Here is a 12,131-nt window from a genome sequence, read left to right on the forward strand (position 1 = left end):
CAGTAAATCAAATTTTCTATATGTTGGCGTCATCTATTCAAGCCATGGCAACATATAAAGAATTGTCAAACTCAACTATTTCGTATTTTTTTAACCTTTGAATTAGGTTGGAGATTCAACAAGGGTGACCAAAATGTATTTCCTCCGCATCGTGTATACTTAACAAGCTGTTTCACGTTGAAATTGTTAAAATGTCAAATTCAGAAACTAGTGCATTAAAAGTTATACCGTCTTACCCTATTTTTGAAATGCATTCTTGCTTCCAGAATCAAATTCATAAAATAACTATTACAAGTTATTTATTTATGTATAATAAGAATACCGATCGATTTCTTTCGATAAGCAAAAAAACATATTTTTAAAAAGACTCATGAATCCATATTTCTATTATTAGCAAAAATTGCCTTGAACGATCTTCGCAACGTGTCGTAATCAACACTTTCTGGCCGAACGAGATGAGCCGTCAGACATAAATCGAATGATCGTACGAGGAATTCCTCCTCTACTGCTACGCAAAAATCAGAATTCCCATGCAACTTCTTGAAGCCTGACTAGCAAGCACCGTGCCCCCAAACACGTCATCCAGCACAGTTTCATCACCATCCCATCACCGCAGATGTACGATGACAGACAATATTAGCATAGGTGATAGGGGAGCAAGTGGTCGGCTTTTTCTAACCGGAGATAATCGATCTTACAACGCATTCTAGCTGTCCCGCATTTTTTGATAACCAACCCGCATGATTGGAGGTGTTTCGTTGCCATTTCGATTGGCTACTCTTTGTCTGATCGTTTACTTATACTTTTCTTTCCTGCTAGTGTGAGTCTCTTTTACAAAATGTAAATAAATGGAACCAGTCATCATGTGAAAGGCAGGTTTCTGTACCCAGCGTAGTTGTGCAATGATAAATAATATTCTTAACCTAGGTTCCTGATCTATGAACTGCTGTTGAAGAGAACGTATCGACCAGCTTTGGGACCGGAAGTGAGAGGAATTATATGCAACTTACCCCCAGCACCGATCATAAATATTTTTCCTCCTTCGCTTGGTTGGTTGGACTGAATCTGCTGATTATTGCTCCAATTCCCCTAGCGTGCAGCTAAACCAGCACCAATGATGATGACGGTAGCTCCGTTATCGGAAATATTTTTTTCTCTTCTGGATGCGGATTTATGCTGCCAATTTTCTTCGTTCTTCTAACTTGACCTTACTCAGCGAGTGATACTTCCTCACTTTGAATCTTCAGATGCATCGGAATTTCTTCCTCCGATGGTTGTTCTTCCTCACACTTTGATCACAAGATTTGCATATTCAGCAATTTAATCGAAAACAATTGATCGCAATCAATATTTTGCTCTCACTTTAATAAAAAAAGGGTGTCACTTGAGGCGCATGAATCGGATCAGAACCGTGCCAAAAATGGACTTGCCCTCGCACACTACAGAAATTGCACAGCACGAAAGGAATTCACTGTCGGTCCAAATATGAGGACATCTTTGGCTGCTGCCGTATTTTCCGAACCACACCAAGTAATTTTTTGCCCGAATCGACCCACGGCCGGGATTTATCGAGTCACTTCCGCCGTTCCGAAATAGATCCACTTATTTTGCTACACTGCACTTCTGATGTTGGGACTGGTGTGCCAAAATCGCTGAAACACTTTGGTGGCAGGACAACCGCGAACCGAATTCATGCAAAGTTTAGCATTAAATGACGACCACGGACCGTTCCGAGCGAGGAAGGAAAGAAGTTTGTACATATAAAATAATAGGAGGAAGAAAAACCGAAGAAGCGACCCGAACGACCGACCACTGACAGTTGGATAGACGGATACCAACACAGCGCACAATGGGGTAGTAATCGATAATATGCAAACAAAAATTAAATTGCTTTCTATGTTAACCAATACGGGCATAATAATTATAATATCCTAAAATATCAGATAGTCGTACGAGAATTTTCACGGTAAATAAAATTAACTTAACAATATTAACAATATTAACAATATTAACAATAATGTTTTGAAAATATTCATTGAAAAATATATATTTAATTTTTACCAAACTTTCCCAATTACCCTGCTGTGCTTATAACAAATTTTATCACACCAACACCCACTTGGCCAAAAGCATAATTTTTATGCTCACAATGTAGAAAGGAGCGAAAAAGAGAGGAATGTTTTCATTGCGCAATGACATTTACAGCCAATGCATTGCACGCTCGTCCGGCTGAACTCAATTTTGGGTCGATTTAACTCAAATTCATAACTTCTTCTGAGACGTCAAACGCTGAGTAACTGAGATTTATGAATTTGAGTAATTGTCACTCAAAATAATATAAAAAGGCTAAAATATGAAACTGAGTTCACCGAGAAAATGTTAGAAAAATGGCGAAGTCCAAACCTCAATCTAAACGTTTTATATGGGTGAAAATCTTTAGTGGGAAAATATAGTAATTAAAAATACGTAAGTTTCTCGGTAAGTTTAGCCAACATACGTCAGCAACTTGTATGTTTATCACATTCAGTTCAATTACTCATATAGGTTTCTTCTTCAATGGCTCTACAATTCCAACTGGAATTTGGCCTGCATTTCAACTTGTGTTCTATTACCATTTCCACAATTATTTATTGGAATAATTTTTATATGTTCGTTTTTTGCATAAGATACATGTTGTGTGGCAAGCACAACAGATACACTCGACCCGAGAATGTTTTCCATCCCATCCTATACAGGCCCATAGGCCAGATATCGGAAATAAAACTCGCCATCTCCGTATCGGTAATCCTGTCTTTGCTCGCAACGGTAATAGCCAAGACAAAGAGTGGTCTTATAGCAAAGATGGCAAGAAGCGGTCACTTCTGCTTATAGAGTAAGTTTCTGACATGTTTCATATTCATGAATAAAGTTAAAATAATAACCTTTTTTGATTCGAATTTAAAGAGTTACTTCCAAACTTTCCGGATAGCGAATTGATGAATTTTGGAGAAAGTTAATGACTGGACGACCTAATAGAAAAATCCAATGTTACTGGAAGACGTCGGACAGACCGGTGAAGACTCGCCAGATGCTCGGCGCAAAACAATGCAGAATTGGAACCTAAAATACCCCCCGAGATGTAAATGAAATTGGCCAATTCGGAAATTCTGAAGACTCCTTCATGCCGAGTTTTATACGACAAGATACGACATTATTATAATTATATAAGCTATTTTCAATTTATGTATTCATTCACTTTAATATACGTAAATAAAATTTGTATTTTTGCTTTGAAAACAAAAACGAAAATAATGAGCTTCTTTTAGTTTGACAAACTCAATTTCATAAATATTCGATTTTATGAAATTGAGTAGATATAACTCAAAATTAAATATCTGACACCATGACTCAAAATTGAGTTCAAGGCCATGAACTCAATTTTGTCTTTGAGCCAGTTTTTACGATTTTGAGTTAAACTGACCCAAATTTGAGTTGAGCCAGACGAGCGTCTGCAAAGGAGTAAAGAGCGTGCATGCGCTGCGTTTCTCTCGTAGTGACAGTCCATACCCGCAGATGAAAACAAGCCAAAAAGCCGTTTCAATGAGTTTCATCAACACGTGCTGCACCTTTCGGGTTGGCGTCTGAGCTTCATATTACGCACAGTGGTGCTTGGGTTTAACAAATAGAGGTACAGTATCCCCCCGCTTATCCGGACCTCGCTAGTCCGACGACTCGTTAGTCCGGATCTCGCTAGTTCGGAATTTTCCGGATTAAAAATATCAACACCCAGGTGTTGACACCCAGGCTGACACACATTATGCTGTCAGTTTTCAAATTTGTGGTGTGATTTTGTTTTGGTTCATTTGTATGGATTTGACAGTCGGATTAACGAGAGAAACCTCGATAGTCCGGCCATACATTTGTCGGATCAGCGGGGGGATACTGTAATAAACTATAGAGGACGATTGTCGCTGCGGTTCCCTTTGTTATCGTCCCCAAACATGTTGGGTACCTATCTGTCAAAACGTACTGATTTTTCCTTCGTTGACATTTAGTGCCCTATCCTCGCCAGCAAAAGATGTTTCGCCAGTGACGACAGCGACAGTCTTCCTCTATAGTTTATTAGCTCTATTGTTTAACAGCAATGAACCATTTTATATAACCAATGTTTGTCGGTTTCGCAGTTCATAGCATTTCGAATAAAAGTACTTGCTTTTTGACCCTTCCATAGAAAGTGTAAAATTTCACTTTGTATTTTTTTAAATTCCTCATTTCTGTAATTTAACGCATACTATTTCGAACTTTAAATGAAAATTTAGCAAAATATCGTAAAAATACAAAATTTTAGATTTTTTCATACCCTTTTTTTGTCGAACAATATATTGTATGGTAAAGGCACACTCTGCGCTTATGAAGTAGGAACTTAAAGGATAATCTATAGATATATGCCAGATTTAGAACACGGGTCCGAAACCTTACTGTAATCCAATGTTATGCGCCAACCGATGCTGCCGATCTGCAAGACAAAGAGAAGTTCTAATCTACAGTCAACTAAATGCCATCGTAGATAGAATTCCGAAGGCCGAAGGGAGATATCATGATATGTTTGGGCGACTTCAATGCGAAGATCGGATCCGACAACTCCACCCATGACCGCATTATGGGACGCCATGGTCTCGGAGAAATGAGCGAAAACGGAGAGCTGTTCGCAGAATTTTGTGGTAATAACGACATGGTGATCGGAGGATCGCCGGTTCACAAGGTCACGTGGGTCTCCCGTGGGTCGATCACATATCAGCCGAGATGCTCAAAGCAGTCAAAGCTGACCCCATGATATCCGCTTAACTACTGCATCGTTTATTTCGTAATATCTGGAAAACCGCAACTTTCCCGGTCGACTGAATGCAAGGTATCTTAGTAAAGGTACCCAAAAAGGGTGACCTGACTGTATGCGATAACTGGCGATGCATTATGTTGCTGTATACCGTTCTCAAAGTTCTATGCAAAGTTATCCTAGCCCAGATTCAGGAAAAGATCGATGCGACTCTCCGGCGCAGCAGAGCGGATTCCTTGCCGAAAGATCCTGTGTGGACCGTTTTGTCACGCTCCGTATCATTCTGGAGCAGGGCAACGAATTCCAAGAGTCCCTTTACTTGGTATTCATTGACTACGAAAAAGCTTCCGACCGTCTTAATCACGAGAATATGTGGGGCACCCTGTGACACAAGGGGGTTCCTAAGAAAATCATCGGCCTCATCGAGGCACAGTACGAGGCCTTTTCGTGTAGAGTGCTGCACAATGGGGTCTTGTCCGTCCCTATCCGGGTCGTAGCTGGTGTGAGGCAAGGATGTATTCTATCACCGTTACTGTTCCTCATCGTAATCGACGAGATTCTGGTAGGTGCGATTGACCGTGAACCAAACCGCGGGCTGTTATGGCAGCCTAGAACCATGGAACACCTAAACGACTTCGAATTGGCTGATAACGTTGCACTCATCGCTCAACTTTATTATGAAAAAGTTGAATATTTCATTGAGATTGCTGACGTCTAATCATCTTTCCCTTTCAAGCGCATAGACAAGATAGGATTTGTTTTCATCGGGGAACGTTTCCCGATGAAAACAAATCCTATCTTTCCTATGCGCTTGAAAGAGAAAGATGATTAGACGTCAGCAAGCTCAATTTCTAAATCATCAATAAAATATAAGTAAAAATAAGTTTATAGGAGTAATTTTTTTATATGCAATTTTAAAAACTCATTCCAAAAGTTGTAAATTATTAAACATTCTGTTCTTAGGCGAATAAAAAAAATGCAAGTATTGTCACATTAGAGAAATATGTTGACGTATTGCACCCACAGTATGGATACAATATGTGCAATAATAAAAAAAAACAATATATGCTATTGTATCTTCTTCTTCATTGGCATTACATCCCACACTAGGACATTGCCGCCTTGCAGCTTAGTGTTCATTAAGCACTTCCACAGTTGAGGCATTCCACGGGGCATGTCAGTCGATCCTGAGCGACCATTTCGAAAATATTTGAAACTCTGCACAGTTTTTCAATTTCATCTAAATCGTCATTTTTCGATATCAAATCTTCATATTGAGTCACGACTAACTTTTCAAAAGGGTGTATGTGAAAATGGTTCAAAAATATTTGCACAGCAAAAACGGAAGGTTCGATTGTTATGATTTTTTCAGCAAAGTTAGACAACTAAATGGTGATTCTTAAGAAAATGTGCACAGTAAAAAAAAAAATTTTTTTGCCTTTAAAAATATCATTTTTGTCACAAAAACTCAAATATCTCAAAACCCTATCTTTTTTCGAACGTAATTTTTTTAGGGAAAACGGTCCATTATATTAGCTATCTACCATAAAAATTTGGTGATGGTAAACTAATAAACAAAAAGTTATGACATTTCAAACATTTCACAATTTTCACATTTAGTAAAAAAATTTTTTCTGTGTAAGTTATTTCGAGAATTGCAGTTTGATGCAGATTTTATTGTTAAGGGACGTGATTTAAACAAGTTGTTTTCATGATATTTTGATTTAATTATTCATAGCATCTATAAGAAACTTAGACACGATCCAGTGTTGTGATCAAAAGTATTGATAGTGTCATAATTTTCATTGCACATGACTGGCGAAAATTCTTTTAATAGTGTTGAAACCTGTTGATAATAACGTTGATAGAAACATATCAGAAATGTTATTTTTAAGACAAAAGCTGCAAAATCAAAGATTTATATACACGTGTACGTCTATAGTTTACCTGCAAAAAATATACCTCTTAGAGAATAGACTTTATGATCGGGAGGAAACGGGTATCTTCAACAACAACAAATGCATGATAGGTACATACCATGACAATGCTCACGAAAAGCAAAAAAATTACTACTACTAAGGTTGTTAAAGATCTTATAGTAATTTTTTCTTCAGTCAAGCAAATGACACCAAACTAGTCAGTAAAAACTTAAAAGTGATTTTGTTTATTGAAATATTACGAACAACATGAGTAGCCGCTTTCTCAACTGTTGTAGGCCGTTTGATGGAAAAAAGTGTTCAAAAGAGTTACGAAATCTCACCGAAAGCACCATAGATAAACTGAAAGCGACTGGTTATGCTCCAATGTCCACATTGAATACAAATTTACGCATTTGCACGTCCTGCCGTCTAAACGTTGACAAAAGAGCAATCTGTATATCATCGGTTGAGCAGAGCGCAGGAAGTTCGAAAACGACAGCAACTGAGGAATTGCCAGATGTATCGACAACAACTGAGGAATTACCAGAAGTATTAAGTGCTGAGAGCCTTGCCACCGTACCATCAGCGAAATCTGTTTCAACAAATCAATCGGAAGATGAGTGTATCCAAAAGGTCAACATCGAACGCTTTAACGAGGGCATAGCTGGGATAAAAGTGACTCCGATTAAATGGAGTAAGATGGACTACGTTTATTACCCGGAGAAAAAATACCGTGAAATAAACGAAGCTGTACGAAGAAACCTCTTCAAATTAGGACCTGATGATGTAGAAAATACAGACTACGATGAGGTAATTATAAATATGAAGGAAAGGTTCTCGAATGCAGCCTCGACAAGGAAAGAAAAATTATTGATTTTGTCGATGCTGCCAAGTTCGTGGTCTATTCAGGATGCCATTGATGAGTTCAAAACCAATAGAAATACAGTAAAAGAGGCAAAACAATTGAAGAATAACTGTCTTTCAACCAAAAATACTAGGTCTAGTACTGCATTAACAGATGAGACAAAAGAAATAGTAGTTCAATATTTTGAAGATGATTAAGTAAGTCGAGCTATGCCTGGTCAAAAAGATTATGTATCAGTAAAAAAAGATGGAAAGCGTCAAGCAATCCAAAACGATTAATGATGACGACTTTGAAAGAAGCTCATTTGCAAGCCTTCGGCCAAGGCAATGTAAGCTTCTTTCCAATTCAGGAACACATAATGTGTGTGTGCACAACCCATGAGAATATTAATCTTATTTTACATAGTTTGAAAAGAATCAATTTAACAAAGGATATTAAAATGTTAACTGGTAGTCTTTTGTGTGAAAATACAACATCAAATTGCTATCTACGATCTTGTTCGGATTGTCCAGATTCTTCATCATTGGAAAATACTTTATTCGCTGAGTTTGAAGAAAAATATATTGATCAGTTATCATTTGAGCAATGGGTGACCACGGATAGGTGTGACATAGAAACTATTGTAAAACCTGTAGATGAGTTTGTGTCATATTTTGCTTGAAATTAGAAAGTTTAATCCCTCACGATTTCATTAAAACAGAACAATCCAGCTTTTTAAAAATACGAAAAATACATTACAAAATGGTGAATTTTTAGTCATTTGTGATTTTTCTGAAAATTACAGCTTTGTATTGCAAGATGAAGTGCAGTCCCATCACTGGAACGTACAACAAGCTACAATTCATCCATTCGTTATTTATTTTAATGGAAGTACGCAAATTGAACACTTAAGTTTTATTATAATTTCCGAAGATTTAAGACACGATTCAGTATCCGTAAACTTGTTCATTGAAAAATGATTAACTTTTTACGCGTTGATAAGCATAAAGAAGTCAAAAAGATATATTTCATGTCTGATGGAGCAGCGTCGCAGTACAAAAATCGTAAGAATTTTTCGAGCCTATGTCAATTTAAATCAATGTACGGAATTGATGCAGAATGGCATTTTTGCTACATCACATGGCAAAGGTCCTTGTGATGCTATTGGAGGAACAATAAAGCGCATGGCCACAAGAGCAAGTTTAGCCAAAGAACGTGAGCATCCAATTAAAACTGCGAAAGAACTTTTGATTGGGCAAATCGTAGAAAAGAAAAGATTTAACCAAATTATCATTTTGTTTTACTACTACTGAAGAGTACGAAATAAAGGCTTCAGAGCTCAGCGAGCAATTTAATAACGCGAAAACGATCCAAGGAACCCAAAATTTCACTGTTTCATTCCATTGTCGGAAAATAAAATTAAAGCAAAACTATACTCAAACTGTGCTGATAATAATTCAAAAGTGTTCGATATTTTAAAAATTTGAATAAAAAAAATAAAAATAAGTATTAATAAACTGTTTTCATGATATCATAACCCATACCAAAATTCAAACCCAAAACTCTTAGAGTTTCTATAACAACATTGTGTAACTGCCACATTTAATTTAATACTTAAGATAATATTAATTCATTTTTATTTATTTATACATATAATATTTATACATATAATATACATAATATCGATGAATACATAAATATGGAATATCATACAAACAACTTGTTTAACTCACGCAAGGCCCTTAACAATAAAATCAGCATCAAACTGCGATTCTTGAAAAATACACGGAAATTTTTTTGTTTACTATGTGTGAAAATTGTGAAATGTTTGAAATGTCATAACTTTTTGTTTATTAGTTTACCATCACCAAATTTTTATGGTAGATAGCCAATATAATGGACCGTTTTCCCTAAAAATTACGTTCGAAAAAGATAGGGTTTTGAGATATTTGAGTTTTGTGACAAAATGATATTTTTAAAGGCAAAATTTTTTTTTTTTTGCTGTGCCCATTTTCTTAAGAATCACCATTTAGTTGTCTAACTTTACTGAAAAAATCATAACAATCGAACATTCCGTTTTTGCTGTGCAGCTTTTTAAATATTTTGAACCATTTTCACATACACCCTTTTGAAAAGTTAGTCGTGACTCAATATGAAGATTTGATATCGAAAAATGACGATTTAGATGAAATTGAAAAACTGTGCAAAGTTTCAACTCAATAGAAAATCATGAATTAAAAATTTTCTTAAATTTTGATGCTGTTGCTTGGAATCGCTCATTAACTGCGAGGTTCCTAAGCCAAGTTACAAGCACAAGCAAGCCAAGTTCTGCATTCTTATATCATGAGGCTATCACGATGATACTTTTATGCCCAGGGAAGTCGAGACAATTTCCAAACCGAAAATTGCCTAGACCGGCATCGGGAATCGTACCCAGCCACCCTCAGCAACTGTACATTATATGGCGAATCAATTGTTTATACTATTGAATCAATGATACATTTTTATCCGAGGGGTCCCGCAGCGTAGTTGGCTGCACGTTCACCTCATAAGCGAATGGTCATGGGTTCGATTCCCAGCCCCTCCACCAAACCCTTGTCAGTCGCAAGAAGCGCAGTCCGTACGGTGGCGTTTTGGGGAACGCGCCTCACCGACACGGCTGCCTGATGACGACTGACAAAACTGACAAAAATGAACATCTCGGAGGCTTTCCTCCAACGTTCTTCGATTAATGGCAACCGAAAAAAGCAACTGTTGCCGTGAGTAATTCCGACGGGCCTGAAAGGGTGGATGATGCGAACGCGACCGACCTAGGATGGGGCGAACGCGTTTCGTTTTGTTGTCGTTTAGCGTCGCCGCTGCACATACAGTACGGGACGGCCACAACAAGAGCAAAAAGGAATGAAGGAAGATGGTTTTTCTCCATCGTATATGAAATTTGTGTATGATTGTATAATTGTGAAAGATTGAATGTGAATTTGTTGAGTATTGTGAATATTGTAGTGAGGAAAAGTATGATGTATTATTGATGTAATTTGTGATTTGTAGATCGTTGCTGGTGCGAGTCATCGTTAGGTTTAGTTTCCATTGTGTTAGTCACCGTCTTTTGTACATTGTACTACCGTTACTTACCGTAAGTTTGATCCTCAAAAGTTTGTAGTTAGATTTGTTTATAATTGAAATTAATTGTTAATATAGAATCGTCCGCTAACCTACAGAGGTAGAGAGCAGAAAGAGGCTAGTTGCTGTGGGAGAAAACTAGATTGTATGTTTATTGTATTGTTTATATGTTTAATTATTAATGTAAAATATACTTTAGTTGAGTTCGTTTTCTTGCACCCGGAGGGTGTAACAGCAACGATCACTGGATTCACCACATGGACAAATGAACACAATGGACTCACGATGATATGGACTGGCGACTGACGACAACAATAACGAATTATGGACATCTAAAAATAGATTCTGTGTGGACTCTGTACAGCAGAGTACCTCAGTAGATCACGGTACAGTAGCGGTTAAGAACACAGAGTGCCTACCAAATGAATATACGAATAAAAAAATACATTTTTATCCGGGTAGCGCCGGGTGGAGTTCATCAGGAGGTCGGAATGTTCGATTGGTTGCTTGATGATCAGCAGGAGTCCAGGAGGAGCTGTGGCTGGAGACAGGAGCTGGTCGGCAGTGCATCGAGAGGCAGGAGAGGTACAAGCATCGGAGTCGAGCCATTTGTACAGACGCATGTGTTGGAGAGGTTGTCGTACAAACTTTGGAGTGTGGACGATTTGTAACAGATTGGGCCAGGTTTCGGCGAGGAAGAGCTCAGGGCTAGAGGCTCGGTGTTTGGACGAGCGAAGAATGTTGTGAGGCATCCACACTAAGGAGGAGTGTTGGAATTCCAGATAGTGTGGGGCACCTCGGTGTCGACGGAAAATTTGTAGAAAGCAGGGGTGGCATTGCGCATCTCGATTCGAACGAAATTCTTTCGAATCGAACATGTTTGGCATTACGGCTTTCGATTCGATCTCGAAAACGACTCATGGTTAGAGTATGCTCGAGGAGGTACAAGAATAACGAGATGTTTTGGCATTATGGAAACTCGATAGCACACTGAAAAACGACTCAAGTCGAATGAAAAACACTCGTCACCTTTATAGCTTTCGAATGTTGTTCGAGAGTAATTTCTTGCTGAAAGTTAAATTTAGAATTAAAAGAATAACAGTTGTGCGCTATGCTATTGCAGAAAGGTCACAAATACTATACACAAAACCCAGATTAATCCATCTAGCGGTGACGATGCCTTTCTCGAATCAATCGTTTGGTTTCGCCTTAGTGTGATACACATCATATATAAATTGCCTACATTACGGCTCTTGCAAACGCTGTATACTGCCCCTATTCGCATAAGCGTCCCATGTCAGTTTTCTTCAACTTGAGAAATATGCCGTTGAATTTTTCAAACTCGTTTTACATGGAGAAATACAAAAAAAAATCTTTATCTGTATACATTGCTGTGGAACTATTAAATGGACCATAATTATATTTATATGGCTGA

General features: G+C 37.7%; 1 protein-coding gene across 1 annotated transcript in view; it reads right to left on the reverse strand.

Annotated features, from left to right (window-relative positions):
* The window catches only part of LOC134212805 (GTPase-activating protein skywalker), a 237,906-nt gene extending 236,162 nt beyond the window's left edge, over positions 1-1,744 (reverse strand). Inside the window, exon 1 of the mRNA XM_062690991.1 lies at positions 1,011-1,744. The gene's annotated coding sequence lies outside the window, so the exon portion shown is untranslated. The remainder of the gene's footprint in view (positions 1-1,010) is intronic.
* Positions 1,745-12,131: the final 10,387 nt, after the last annotated feature.

Source organism: Armigeres subalbatus, chromosome 2, assembly GCF_024139115.2.
Source record: "Armigeres subalbatus isolate Guangzhou_Male chromosome 2, GZ_Asu_2, whole genome shotgun sequence".
Lineage (NCBI taxonomy): Eukaryota > Metazoa > Arthropoda > Insecta > Diptera > Culicidae > Armigeres > Armigeres subalbatus.